The sequence below is a fragment of the Tupaia chinensis genome, unplaced genomic scaffold, assembly GCF_000334495.1.
Source record: "Tupaia chinensis unplaced genomic scaffold, TupChi_1.0 Scaffold000249_2, whole genome shotgun sequence".
Classification (NCBI taxonomy): Eukaryota; Metazoa; Chordata; class Mammalia; order Scandentia; family Tupaiidae; genus Tupaia; species Tupaia belangeri.
In genome coordinates this window covers 448,341-461,922 of record NW_006159729.1, presented here as the reverse complement: position 1 = coordinate 461,922, position 13,582 = coordinate 448,341, and positions in this window count along the sequence as shown.

Here is a 13,582-nt window from a genome sequence, read left to right as displayed (position 1 = left end):
TGAATTCAGTTATTCCAAACACTTGCCCACATAACTGGTGTTACTTTCTGAAGAAAGAGAGGCACTGATTTTTTCAGACCACTGGGTTGTCACCCCAAAAATTGCCTACATAAACTATTGGAAAGTTGTCTGCATAAATGTATTGCAATTCTCACATAAAATGAAGTCAGCAAAACATTTATTACATTATGACAAAATGATCTTAATACACTTCACATTTTCTTTTGTATTATGGTTCACACGGAGAAGATGGTTTTCTTATGGTGGATATAAGAATTCAGCATCATTTTAAAACTAGTCTCTAAGGGAGATGACTTCTAGCTCTAAATATTCAGTTTATTGAAATGGTCTTTTGAAATGCAACCTATTTATGAGTTAAGGGACACTCATAGGTGCTTATCACATCAAAAATAAGAGAAAATGTTCTCCAATTAAAGATAAAAAAGACTTAGAAAGTGCAATACGGGACAGCTAAGTAGAACCTGTGAGATTTGGATATTTGAGAATAAATGATTTTCTATGCAATATTAAAATGTGAGGTTGGAGTCATGTCTTGGTTTTCTCCTGTTCAATGTCTGTGGTTCTTGGAAAATTGTAGCCTACTGCAAAGGCAAGTGTCCTAATTTAAACTTTCATTCGTATACTATATTTACTAATTCTACTTGATTTTACTTAAATAGAAACAACCTCATTGCTCTTATAAAATCTATAGAATGAAATTATTTCAAATGGCCCTATCCAATTTCTAATGCAACATTTACTCAGCTTTCAGCTACCTAGAAACCACCATCTGCTAGAAAAAAAAATTTTTTTGAGAGGTTTTTTTTTTTTTTTTTCCATAGGGCATGATCAGGCATGTGAGTTCACTGGAGAGACAGACAGAAAGCAAGAAATCACATGGCAGGAGGATTGACTATGCTGCAATCCCTTCTCCTCTTGGGATTGTAGACACGCAAGCCCACACACCCAGTGTGAGTTTCAAGTTGCCAGGTCCAGGACTCAAGCTATGAATGGCCATATAGGAGTACAGTGCCTTAATCACTACGCCACCTGCTGCCTCCCCCCAAAATACTTAAGTACCTAAAATCAGGAACAACTTGAGGGTCAGTCCATGGAGTGATGGCTAATGCAGTGAGATTTCTGTGGCCAACAGTGCAGTTTGGGCCTCAGAATAGAAGCTTGAAAAACAGCCCAGGCATGTGTGCACGTGTGCCCAAACTCTCAAGAAGATAAATGGAGTTAAAATATTGTGTTGTGATCATTTATTAAGGGGGAGGGGGCGTTGCTTTCTTACCTTTCTTTTCAGACTCTTTGTCTCTCTGTAGCAAGCACACACACCCTAGGTTAAAAAAGAAAAAGTGGGACCAGCAGATGGCGTAATGGCTACATTGCTGGACTCCCATGTAGTGAACTGTGGTTGGGGTCCCAGAACTGGTGGCTTAAACTCATGCCAGGCACGTGTGTGTACGTGCCCAAGATTCCGAGAGGAAAGTGGAGGAGAAGGGATTTTGTTGTGGTCTTACCCCCCTGGGGGTGATTTCTCACTTTCTGTCTCTCTGTCTTTCTCTGTCTTTCTGGGGAGAACATGTGTGCTATAGCAAAAACCTCTCAAAAAAAAAAAAACTGTAACAAGTTGAAATGATTGTCTCTAAAACAAAACATTCTACTTGTAAAATAATATTATTGTTTCAGAGGAATAACATTATTGATAACACAATTACCAACCAATTACTAATATTAAAATGTAAGTTAAATGATGAATTTAATGTGTATATGTTTTCAAATGTATTGCTTTAATCTTAATCTTGGATTTGGACACTACATTTCCTACACACATTATCATTCATCATAGTTTGCTTTTGAAGTAACAGTATCAGTGACCAAGGAAACTGGAAAAATTAAGTTACCTTGAAAGGACTGGGAATGTGACAAAATATACTCTAACATATGCAAATTATTCTCCCTCTCCCTCAACCTCATAATTAGCTAGAAATAAAAAATTCACAAAATTGTGCTTTCCAAAATATTACTACTCTAAAAATTCTTATAATAATTGCAACCAAAGGGCATAATTCTTAAAGTCAAAAACCTGCTACAAATTGAGAGAAAATTATGAGTAGAAAGTGTTGTGCTAACATATTTACCATAAATCACTTAGTTTCCCACACAAGTTTTCTCCTATACAGTTTTTCTTACTCTTGTGTAAACTTCCCACTGTCTTTCAATCTCCTCTGCCCCACTTTCCTCAGCTTCTCAAAGACTGGCTTGACCATACAGTATGTCCAACTACCTATTTTTACTCACCCACTTTGGAAGCCAATGCTTTTTGGAGGCTTCAAACACAGAAATAAGTCAGATTCTAAGAATAACACTTTTCTGATTTTTATGTATGAAATACATCCTTGCAAAGAGGTCATAAAATTATTAGCTCTACATTGTATCAGTCAGGATTCTCCAGAGAAACAGAATCAGTAAAATATACTTAGGGTTCTCATTGTAAGTAAGTCAACTGATTGTAGATATTAACCACAGCTACATAAATACCCTTACAGACAACATCTAGATCAGAGTTTGAGCAAATCACTTGACATATAGACCAGACAAGTTAACACATAAAACCAGTCATTATGAATATCACTTAAATACTTATTTTTTTCATTTATGATCTTTTAATCCAGATTTTCTTGATTGATTTTTATTTTGTTGTAAGGTAGTGATCTGCTTTCATTTTTTTTTGTATCAATAATAAATTTGTCTTGAATTTTAAATAGTCCTTTGTTTTTTCTACCATGGGCTTACAATTCAACATTATTCAATTATAAACATTTTTTCACTTTATGTCCTATTTCTGGATTCTCTGGTCTATTTTATTTGTCTGACAACTAAAGATGTAATATCTTCATTTATATGTAATAAAATTTTTTGGTAAAATTATTTTGTCCTAAGTCAGTTATCCACAAGTAGGTATATCATGCATAGGTGAATTTTAATTTAGTCTTAAAATAATTTCATACTCTTTTTTTTATTTTTAATTTGCCAAGTTGCACATCCTTCCACTGGAAGAGACAGAGATTGAAGAAAAGAGAAAGAGAAAAGTGAGAAACTACCCTCCATTGGGAATGGTCACAGCACAGTTTTTCTCATTTCTCCTCTATTCAGGATTCTGGGCACACAGGCACACATGCCCGGTGTTGACTCTATGGAATCCAGCCACTTTCATTACCATGTGGTCACAGCCTGTCAACTAGAAGTGTCTGATATATGCCACTGTAGCTGAGCCTAGAAGTCACTCTCTTACTGTTCTTTTTTTTTAATTAGTTAATTAATTTCTTCCATGTGCAAGGTGAACAGAGAGAGTACCCCATAGGGTCTTGACATGATGGTCCAGCCTTAGCTTCAACCAGCCTGGGTCAGGAGTACATGTGCCCTGTATTCAGGGAGGTCTCCAGTGTCGAACTTGGAACCTTCCCCTGTGTGTTAGCCTCACAGAACATCACATTCAGACACTATGCCACCATTTGGCTCCCACTAAAAGTTATTCTTTTAAGACTATGATGTTGTCTTATCACTTTGGGTCTCTTTTAGCCTACTACATAAATGTTCCATTTAATTTTCAGGTTTTTTTTTTATTATAAGTGTCTGTCATAAACAGTAAACGAAATAAGCCTGCCAACTCCTTGATATATCATTTTAAAAATCTTTGGAATAGATATGTGGGCACAAATATAAAACTACAAATAAAATAGTCATTTCTTCATTATGGTGTTGATTTTTTTAATGGAATATAAATCTCTGGACAAAGACCAATACTTCCTGCAAAATATCGTCACAATAATCTTACAAATTCATTAAATGTCACAGGTTATGGAAAATCAGGGAGTTGAGAAACATATTTATGTCACATGCTCTAATTACTCACTGTGCTTACACTAGAAATTCTTTGTGTTTAATATGTACTTCAGATGATGCATTAAAACATTTGCATATGTTATCAGCCTTAGAAGGGAAATCTTTCTAGTTGTGACAACATGGGTGAATCCAGAGAACATTTTGCTACATGACTAAGTCAGTCACAAAAGGACAAATACTACATGATATAAAAATGATTCAAACTCGGGACCAGCAGGTGGTGTGGTGATTAAGGTGCTGGGCATTCCCTCATGGTCGACCACGGTTCAAGTCCTGGACCTGATGGCTTGCTTTCTCACTTCCTCTCTCTCTCTCTCTCTTTGGTCAAATTAAAATAATAAATGGATAAATAAATAAATAAATAAATAAATAAATAACTTTAACAAACTCAGAAATGGAGATTAAAATGATGACTGTTAGGGGCTGAGGAACAGAGAAATATGCAGTTGCTATACTATTAGTATAAATATAATAGGCAAGATGAATAATGAATAACAGTTTCCTATACCTATTATTAGCAACTGCTGTAGTGTATACTTCAAACCATGGCAAGAGACTAGATCTGGTGAAGAATTTTTACCACAGTTAAAAATAATAGCAACAATAATCTGAATGCCAGTTCAGGAAAGCTTCCTTGGTGCCAACTCCTTAGATATGCCCACAGATTTCTTTACTACTTCCAATTCTCCTCTCCTGTCTGCAGATAGCATTGAGCCCATCCATCTCCCATGTGTGAATCTATGTAGGCTGCTGGCAGGTCAGTACACTGGAGACTACAGCAATGGTGATGTTCCAATGTCTTCTGGACTGTAGTGTTTGGGCATCTCTAGGGTAGCTCAAAGTGAAAGGGTAAACCACATCACTTTATTCTTGTTTTTACCCAACGCCAGGTTCTATCCAGGTATTGCCTGTTCTGACTGTAGCTTTTTTTTATGGAGGATGAGAAAAAGAAAATATTTTAGGGGAAGCCATTTTATATTGAGCATATTTGAAGGAAAATATAAAACATTATGGTCTCTTGGTAAAGCCAAGACAAAGGTTTTTTTTTTTAAAAAAAACTATTTTATGTAACTTTATTTATTATTATTACTATTATTATTATTATTTTCCAGTTTGAACAGATAGAGAGAGAGAGAGAGGGAGAGAGAGTGAGGGAAAATGAGAAATCAAGCCACCAGCTCTAGGACTTCAATTGCAGTCAGCCATGTGAGAGTTCAGCACCTTTAACCACCATGCCACCTGCTGGCCCCACAAGACAAACAAAACAAAACAAAACAAAACAAAAAAAGAAGTATGTATAATTATTTGTACTTTGAAATTTCTTCCTAGCTATTTCTTTCTTTTTTTTTTTTTATGGAGGTTTTTGCCATAGGGAGTGTACGCTCCTTGGAGACACACAGAGAGACAGAGAGACAGAAAGCAAGAAATCATTCCACAAGGGAATGGCCATGCCACAATCCTTTCTACTCCATTCTCCGCTTGAGATTTTTGGGCATGCATGCACATGCGCCTAACCAAATTTCAATCTGTTGGATCCGGGACTTGAACTATGGTCGACCACATGGGAGTTGAGTGCCTTAACTACTGTGTCTACTGTGCCTTCCTGGTTATTTTGAACACTTAAATAGCTAAAGTTAAATAGGCTTAGTTTTCACCCTTTTATTTGTAAGTATTGATAAACTCACAATAATAACAAAATAAAACTTAAGAATTTGTCAATTATGTATAGATAGTAAAATATAGAACATATGCTTCATTTAAAAATGTATGGATTATAACAAATAAATACTAGTAAAAATAAATTCATAAACATGGTTTTAGAATAACTATATTAATATGTAGTTTCTCTCAACTCTTTTTTTGTAAACAAAATTTTAAAGTATTTATTAGAAAAAATTTCTCCTTATTGAAAATAGAATGTGTTGGGACCAGCAGATGACATAATGGTTACATCACTGGACTCCTATGTAGTCAACTGCAGTTCGAGTCCTAGCCTGGTGGCTTAAAACTCACTCCAAGCATGTGCATGTGCATGCCCAAACTCCCAAGGGGAGAATGGAGGAGAAGGGATTGCAGAGTGGCCATCCCCCCTGGGGGGTGATTTCTCATTTTCTATCTCTCTGTCTCTTTGTTTCTCTGGTGAGTGCACATACTTATAGCAAAAATCTCTCTTAAAAAAGTATGTTTTCACTTATTTGAGAATCTTTCTCAGAGCCTTAGTAACATTTTTGTACCCAAAGTAAAACAAACTCTCAATTTAACTTTTTCATATGTGAATTTTCCTTAGGCTAAAAACAATTTTAGAAAGAGCAAAGTGGTTTTCAAGGAAATGTCATCTCTTTCACACTTATATTAACAAATATGGCCCAATTTAATTCAAAGAAAATGCCAGAGACAAAAGTTATTTGATACCTCAATAAACAATAAATGCTGTACTGCTTTCTTATAAAATTGGAGTTAATCAGAAGGTTAAATATTTATTTTTATCTCCACTTCAAATGTTGAGGTGCAAATAAACTATGAATTTAGTTTTTTCTCTAATAATTTGTGTTTTCCCCAGCAGGGTGTAATTTTCCACACGAGCTAACCTGCACACAAATGGACAGAGTGGATCTGAGGGCTCATTGCACAGGAAGCTAAAGACAAAGAAAGAAAGTTTGCTTAGAGGAAGAATTTACTATGGAGGAGATCAACCTGGAGAGTGGTAGAGTTTAAGAGTCTTATTATTGTTGTTTAAGACCTTTATTAACAGGGGCTTGCAGCTTGTTGACTTTTTTGAAAAAAAAAATGAAGTTGTAAACTTTTATTACAAATTAAAAATGAAGTTCTTAAAAATCTCATTCTGATCAGTTATGAAGCAATTTAAAAGCCTTTAAAGATATGTTAAGAAACACCAGACTTTTTTAAAAACCAAGTTTGTCACTACTAAAAAGACACATCTTTAGGTAAAAATGATAAAAACCCATGCAGCATAGATAACATAGTTATCTGGTCAACCATCGAAAAGCAAGCACTTAAAAGTCTTAGGTTTTAGTCTTCTGTTCATTTCTTGTTGCTGGAATTTCATATTCACTTCTTGTTGGATAACTAACCTGGATGATTGTGGAAATGGTCAACTGGCATTTACTCAGCCTGCCCTGCTCAGTCTCAGGAGTGACAAATTCTCAGCTGGTGGATGGGCTGCTTCTGTCTCTTTGCCATCTTGTGGTTTAGGGTTCTCTGGGCATCTGCATTGGTAACTGAAGTTGCAGCCGCACCAGCTTTGAGGTAGTTGCTGACCTTGGATCTCCTTGGTTTTCCTCATCCTCTTTACTGCCATCCTCTCCTGGCTGTCTTTGACCTGGTAGTCTGTAACCCTGATACATATTCTGCGTCCCTGATCTATCTTGTTGCCCTGACCCTCATTGTCAGCACCCCATCACTCCTCCCTGCACAGGAGTCGAGATACTGTGGTTGAGGCCCATAGGTCTCTCATGTTGTAAGGGGGAACCTTGCCCTGCAGTGGGGCCTGGCCTCTGGGAGCACTGTCCTATCCCTTGGTCTTTTCCTCACTCTCACTATTGGGGTAATTTTGCTGGTAATTGCATGGAGGACCCCGAGGACTGGGTCATGTCTGTGATGGTCACAGTCTGCTGCGTATTGACCATCCTGAATTGGAACTTCACCAGGCCTTGAAACATTTGCTGCCTCACACCCCTTTCTCCTTCAACATGCAACTCCACAGTCTCCCCATCTCCTACCTGGTGAAGGTACTTCCTGGGGTTCTTCTTTATGGCACTCTGGTGGACATGTACATCTTCTTGGGTGTCATCTCTAGTGATGAAATCATATTCATTTCCTAGAATCAATCATTTTACTGTGCCCAAATCTCCGGCCATGTGAGGTTGCTGGACCCCTGGTCCCTGCATGGATGCCAGTGGTGCTGGGCTCACTGTCGGTAGGACTGAGGGTGAGGACCACGAGTTGCTGCTGGGTCTCAGCCTCACTGCTCGTGTTTATGCTGGTGCTGACTAGGGCCAGTTGTGGCAGCTGCCATTCCTCCTGGGGTGTGATGATAACTAGGCAGGCGGCAGTGGTGGGGCCGCTCAGGGCTTTCTGGGTCCGCTCTCTACTTTTGCTATCGATGGAACTTGAATTTAAGACTCTTAAAATACCATCTGCACAATTGAGGGGTACTCAGGCATTTAAACACAGATCAGTAACGTGACAATATTAGAGTCTGGGAGTAGGAATCTAGGAGCTTTTTTTAATGATGTCTCCTTGATAGATCATATGATTTTCTTGGTGCTGGGCAATCTCCAGGAGGGTGTGGAGCAAGATGATATCATCAAGTCTGTTCTGGGTAAAGAATTCAAGACAACCGCTAGGACTCCTGGATTGCTTCAATCTATATATGCTACTTTGTGTCTTGCAAAAGCTGAACAATTTAGGCTCTCACAGTGTGGTCACTATAGGACCATAATCACAGTGTGCAGAAAGTGTGGATTAGTCTGGAGGCAAAGACAGTATGAGCTCATCTTACTGTGTGCAGTAAATTACCTAGGTCTCCAGGGCATATTTCCTTTTTCCTTTTGTAAATATATATATATATATACATATACACATATATATATACATATATGTATATATACACAGAACCAATATGATATATTACTTTTTAAATATTTTTCTTATGTTTTACAAAAGTTTGTCAGAGGGTGTGTGTGCTCATTGGAGACACACACTCACACAGAGAGAGAGAGAGAGAAAGAGAGTGCCCACCATGGCAGATAGTCATGCTGTAATCCCCTTTTCTCCATTTCTCCTTTGGGCATCCCATGCACTGGGTCTGGGACTCAAAACGTTCAGTTGGCCATGTAGGATCCAGCTGCCCTGACCACTAAACCACTAGTTGACCCTGTAAATATTATATTTAAGACTAAACAATCACTGATTTTTTTTCCTTCTCAAGGGTCCATATCAATATGTATGTGATGGTCAGTCAGATATAGTCACAAGAGGAGATACAGGAGAGGTTCAGGAAAACAAAGTTTCTTCTACCCTGCTCCTCTCCCTATATTCTAGAGAAAAGAGGCCACTCAGGGACTCTCTGGAAATACTAAGGTAGGTCGGAAGGCAGAGGAAGTAGGAGCAGAGAGACCATCCAGTCTAGATGCATAATTTTAGCCATCTCTGAACTCTGAAAGTGATTTTTGGTTACCTGGACCTGAGATAACTGAGGCAGCGGAATATTGTCTTTTGGGGTGCAAGGGCCAGATAGAGGAGGTAGGGCTCTGGCTAGTTTGCATATTAAAGTCACGCTCTTGGCTGGACCCTTTGTCTCTAAGAAATGGCTGGACCCAGGAGAAGAGGCTCTCTCCAATTTGAAAAGTGTTTTAGACACCATAACACTAGAATATGTTTCAGACACGATAACACTAGAGAGAAAATAAAAGCCGTAAACAATCTTAGGACATTATTTTGTATTGATCATTAGATTATTTTTATGTCTATCTGAAATAATTTTAATAAATATTAAGCAAGTGCTATTTTATGATGCAATCATCTTTCTGTTAAATATTGGGAGGTGTTAGTGCAGGAAATCAGGAGATATGAGTATAGACACGTGTGGTGATGAAAATGTTTGAATGGAAGGAATGAGTGTTTGCAAAATGAAGATAAAGATTCGTGTCTCTGAAAGATGAGATTACTCAGAGGCAGGATTTCCAAGTCAGTGTTCATCTTTGTTGAAGGGCTAAACTCTGAGAGTTACAAATGAGAAAGGGGTCCACGTGGGGTACCTTCAGCTTAGTTCCTTGGGAAATTTTTTCAGGTCTGGATGAAACAGCATGTCCCTACTCAGGTGGTGCTTCTGATTTTGCCTTGTAGGAAAGAAAGCATGGACTGGGTGTGTATACATTCTGAGAGATTCCCCGGATACTGGAGGGCTGGCGGGGAGCTAGGTGGGCAGAGGGACTAGCACAGAAGCAAACTCCACAGTTGCTCTTGGTGTGCCTAGGGGTTAAGTACCCATACTTTCAGTGAAGATATGTCCTTGCCTGTTTAGTTCTCCGTGCAGTGCAATGAATCCCAATTACGCCTTATGACAATAACAAATGTACAACTCTTGGTCCGGGCATTGTTAATGATGAGAACTTCTTTCATTCTAATTGTTTTCTGATTGTGTGGCAGAACAGCATCTGCAAAATCTCATCATTGGAATGAATAACAATCAACCCCGTCCTTTCAATAGTGACTGGAATGGACCCATGCATAGTTTACTTCTAGCCAAGGCATTGAAAGACATTAACCAGAAATGGTCATGTACACAATAGGTAAGAAATTACTCTGATTTCAAATACCAATTCCTTCATGATGATTACTCTAAGAAATATGAACTTAGACTCAGCATGTCAGGGCATGAATAGATTTAATATGATCAATGAGGTGTTGTCAAGCTGTAAAAAGAGTTAAATCACACTGCAGGTGAAAATTTATGTTCAGCATTTTCTTGCAAGCCCCACTGGAATATGCATGCATGACTATATATTAAGATGTAGAAACCACTGCATCTACTAATATTAATAAGTGATCCATCACATTATTGGAATGCTTCCATGGATAAAAGCTCCAGCCAGCTCTGTGGCCTGGTGGTTAAGGTAGTTGGACCTCACATAGCCAACCATGCAGTTCCAATCCAAGACCCAGTGACTTGAGAAATATCCCAGGCAAGTATGTGTATCAAAATCCTGAAAAGATGAAGAGATGGAGAAGGGATTGTAGCACAATTGTGCTCCACTGTGGAGTGCTTTGTCCTTTCCCTCTCTTTCTCTGTCCCTCTGGTGAGGACATGTTCCCTCTACCAAAAAATAATTAAAGAATGAAAATAAACAAAAAGTCTTATACGATCAGGCAGTATGATAGGGGCACACAGTGAAAACTAGAAGAATATTTATGTCCAGATGCCTTCTGTAATCATAATAATATTATTAGCTCAAAGTTAAGTAATTCTTTTCTATTGCTAGATGTTGTGTTAAATGCATTATGATATAATTTCATCCTCTCAACACAGAGGTAGAAAATGCTGTTGTATTCAATTCACCACTGAGTAACAGGTGGTTAAGGAACTCACTAAGGTTGCAGAGTCACTGAGTGATAAAAGCAGAGACCAAGTAACTCACTGCAGAGCCTGTATTTAACTAGCAGCCAAGCCCACAGACACAGGTCTTTGTCCTCCAAAGGGTATCAAATGTCAATGCCACAACAAAAGGCATGGGTTTTGAGGCTGGGGGTTGGACAGTGGTACAGCAGTAAAACATGATGCTCTGTGAGTCTGATCCACAGAGGAAGGTTCTGGTTTCATATTTGGAAACTTCCTTGAGTACATAGGCCATGTGTGTGGCCTTGATCTGGGGTCAGTTAAAGCTGGGCATGAATGGCAGCATCAAGAGTCCATTGGGGGTGCTGTCTTCTGTCTCTATCACTTGTGGAGGAAATAAATAAAGAAAATTTAAAAGTAAAAAGGCATATTTTCTCCATTAGACAAAACAATCACTCCCTTTTATCCCTCAAAGGGTCACCTTTAAAGTCACCATTGGAAGTGATAATCTGTACAAAAGGAGGTACAGTTACTCTCCAAGTGAAGGATGGTAAGATTGCAATTTGAAGCAGATCTTTCAAAAAATAAAGACAGTTTTGGAGATTAGGTACAATTTATTTTGATTCAATTTACCTGGTCAACAGTTGTATTGAGGATATGGAGAAGACAGTGCCAACAAGTTAGTAAAAGTGATGGAAAGACATCAAGAATTTTGATACAACAGTGGTGAATGTCCTCAGGGTTGCTCTGAATATCCGCCAAGAACACAGAGTGTCAGGGCAAGCTAATGGGCCAGTCCCCAGGTGCAGAAGCACTGATATTCTCCACTGCCCCATAAGTTTTAGAGAGATAGAGAAAGAGTTTTTTTCTATAGGGAGCATGCACTCACCGGAGAGAGAGAGATAGAAAGCGAGAAATCACCTCCCAGCGGAGATGGCCATACTGCAAACCCTTCTCCATTCTCCTCTCAGGATTTTGGGGGATACATGCACACTTGCCCAGCATGAATTTTAAGCCATTGTATTCAGGACTTGAACTTCAGACAACTACATCAGAGTCCAGAGATGTAACCATTACACCACCTGCTGGTCCCATGCCTACAGAGTTTCTAAACCTGAACCAGCCAGGACTTCTGTGGAGGATCTAATACATCCTTTTTGCTTTAATTTGTCAAATATTAAGGTTTGCAACCAAATATCATAACTGAACCACCCAAGAATGAATTCCTTAGCTTACAGTAAGGTATATGTTCATTAAGTAATTCCCAAAGAACGTACTGAGTACCTGTTAGGTGTCAGATACACTAATGTGCTGGTATGAGGTACAAGATGAATAACACATCACTATTTTACAGAATCGAAATCGAGTGGGAACAATAGATAAGAAAAACTATCTGTAGCATAATCAGTTAAAATAAAAATAGAAAAAGAAAATAATAAACAGGATGCTGTGAAAAAAAAATGTAGGAGAGCCAGAAAATCCTTTTTTCTGAAAGGAAGCTCGTAATTAGAAAACAAGACATCATGGGAGAGGTGAGAAGTGAGAATGAATTGAGTGAATTTATACTTTAATCAAGAGAAATGGCAGGAAGAAACTTTTAGTCAGATAAAAACTTACGTGCAAATCCCCAGAGATGAGAGAAATCATTGTCCTCTCAGGGAGCTGAAAATGGTTCCAGCAGTTACCTAGATGGTGAAGGGATTGAAAAGAAATGGGGCTGTGGAATTATGCAGGGACCAGATAATAATGATCTTCATAAGCTGCTGTAGTATTGGAAGAGGGAAGAGTTTTATCATACTAAGAAGTAGGATTAGCAGACATCCCATGATGCAAACATATATAAAGTAAATAAAAGGTATGAAGCCAACAGAGTCTTGGCTACAAACTGTGCACATCAAACATAATCTCAAATTAAAAAGTAGGAGGATTTAATTCTCTCAGTGACCAAGGGAAATTTTAGAATTGGCTCACTATTGGCAATTTCTACTACTAACTAAAACTCTATAAAACAGAATAAACTGAGAAAAATGACATCATAAAATCAACAAAATACAATGAATTTGAAATAATAAAAGATGAAAAAAGGAAGTATGAAGGCTTATTTCAGGGAAAGGAATCACATTGTAGAAAATATCTACTTTGTAATCTTGATAGATTATAGCAGAAATTTATTCAACATGATAAGAATGAAATGGTGACTATAAACATATTATTGTGTATATATTTTATATATTATATATATATATATATATATTATAAATGTATTATGCATACATAAGAAACACTAAGAAACACAGGACAACTCAGATAGAAAAATGGGTTTTCAGTGACCTGGGGATTCAGGTATTAGATTCCCACAGGGCTACCCCCCAAAAAAGTAAAAGGCTTGATATGAATTTCAAATTCTCACACACAGAAACCAGATAATGTTGCCCTCAAGTACTAACAATCAAAGGAATTTACATTTTTAGAAGATTCTTATTTAGGGGACCAGCAGGTGGCATGGTGGCTAAGACACTGGACACTCCTGCATGGCCAACCATGGTTGGAGTCTCAGACCTGGTGGCTAGCTTTCTCTCTCTCTCTCTCTCTCTC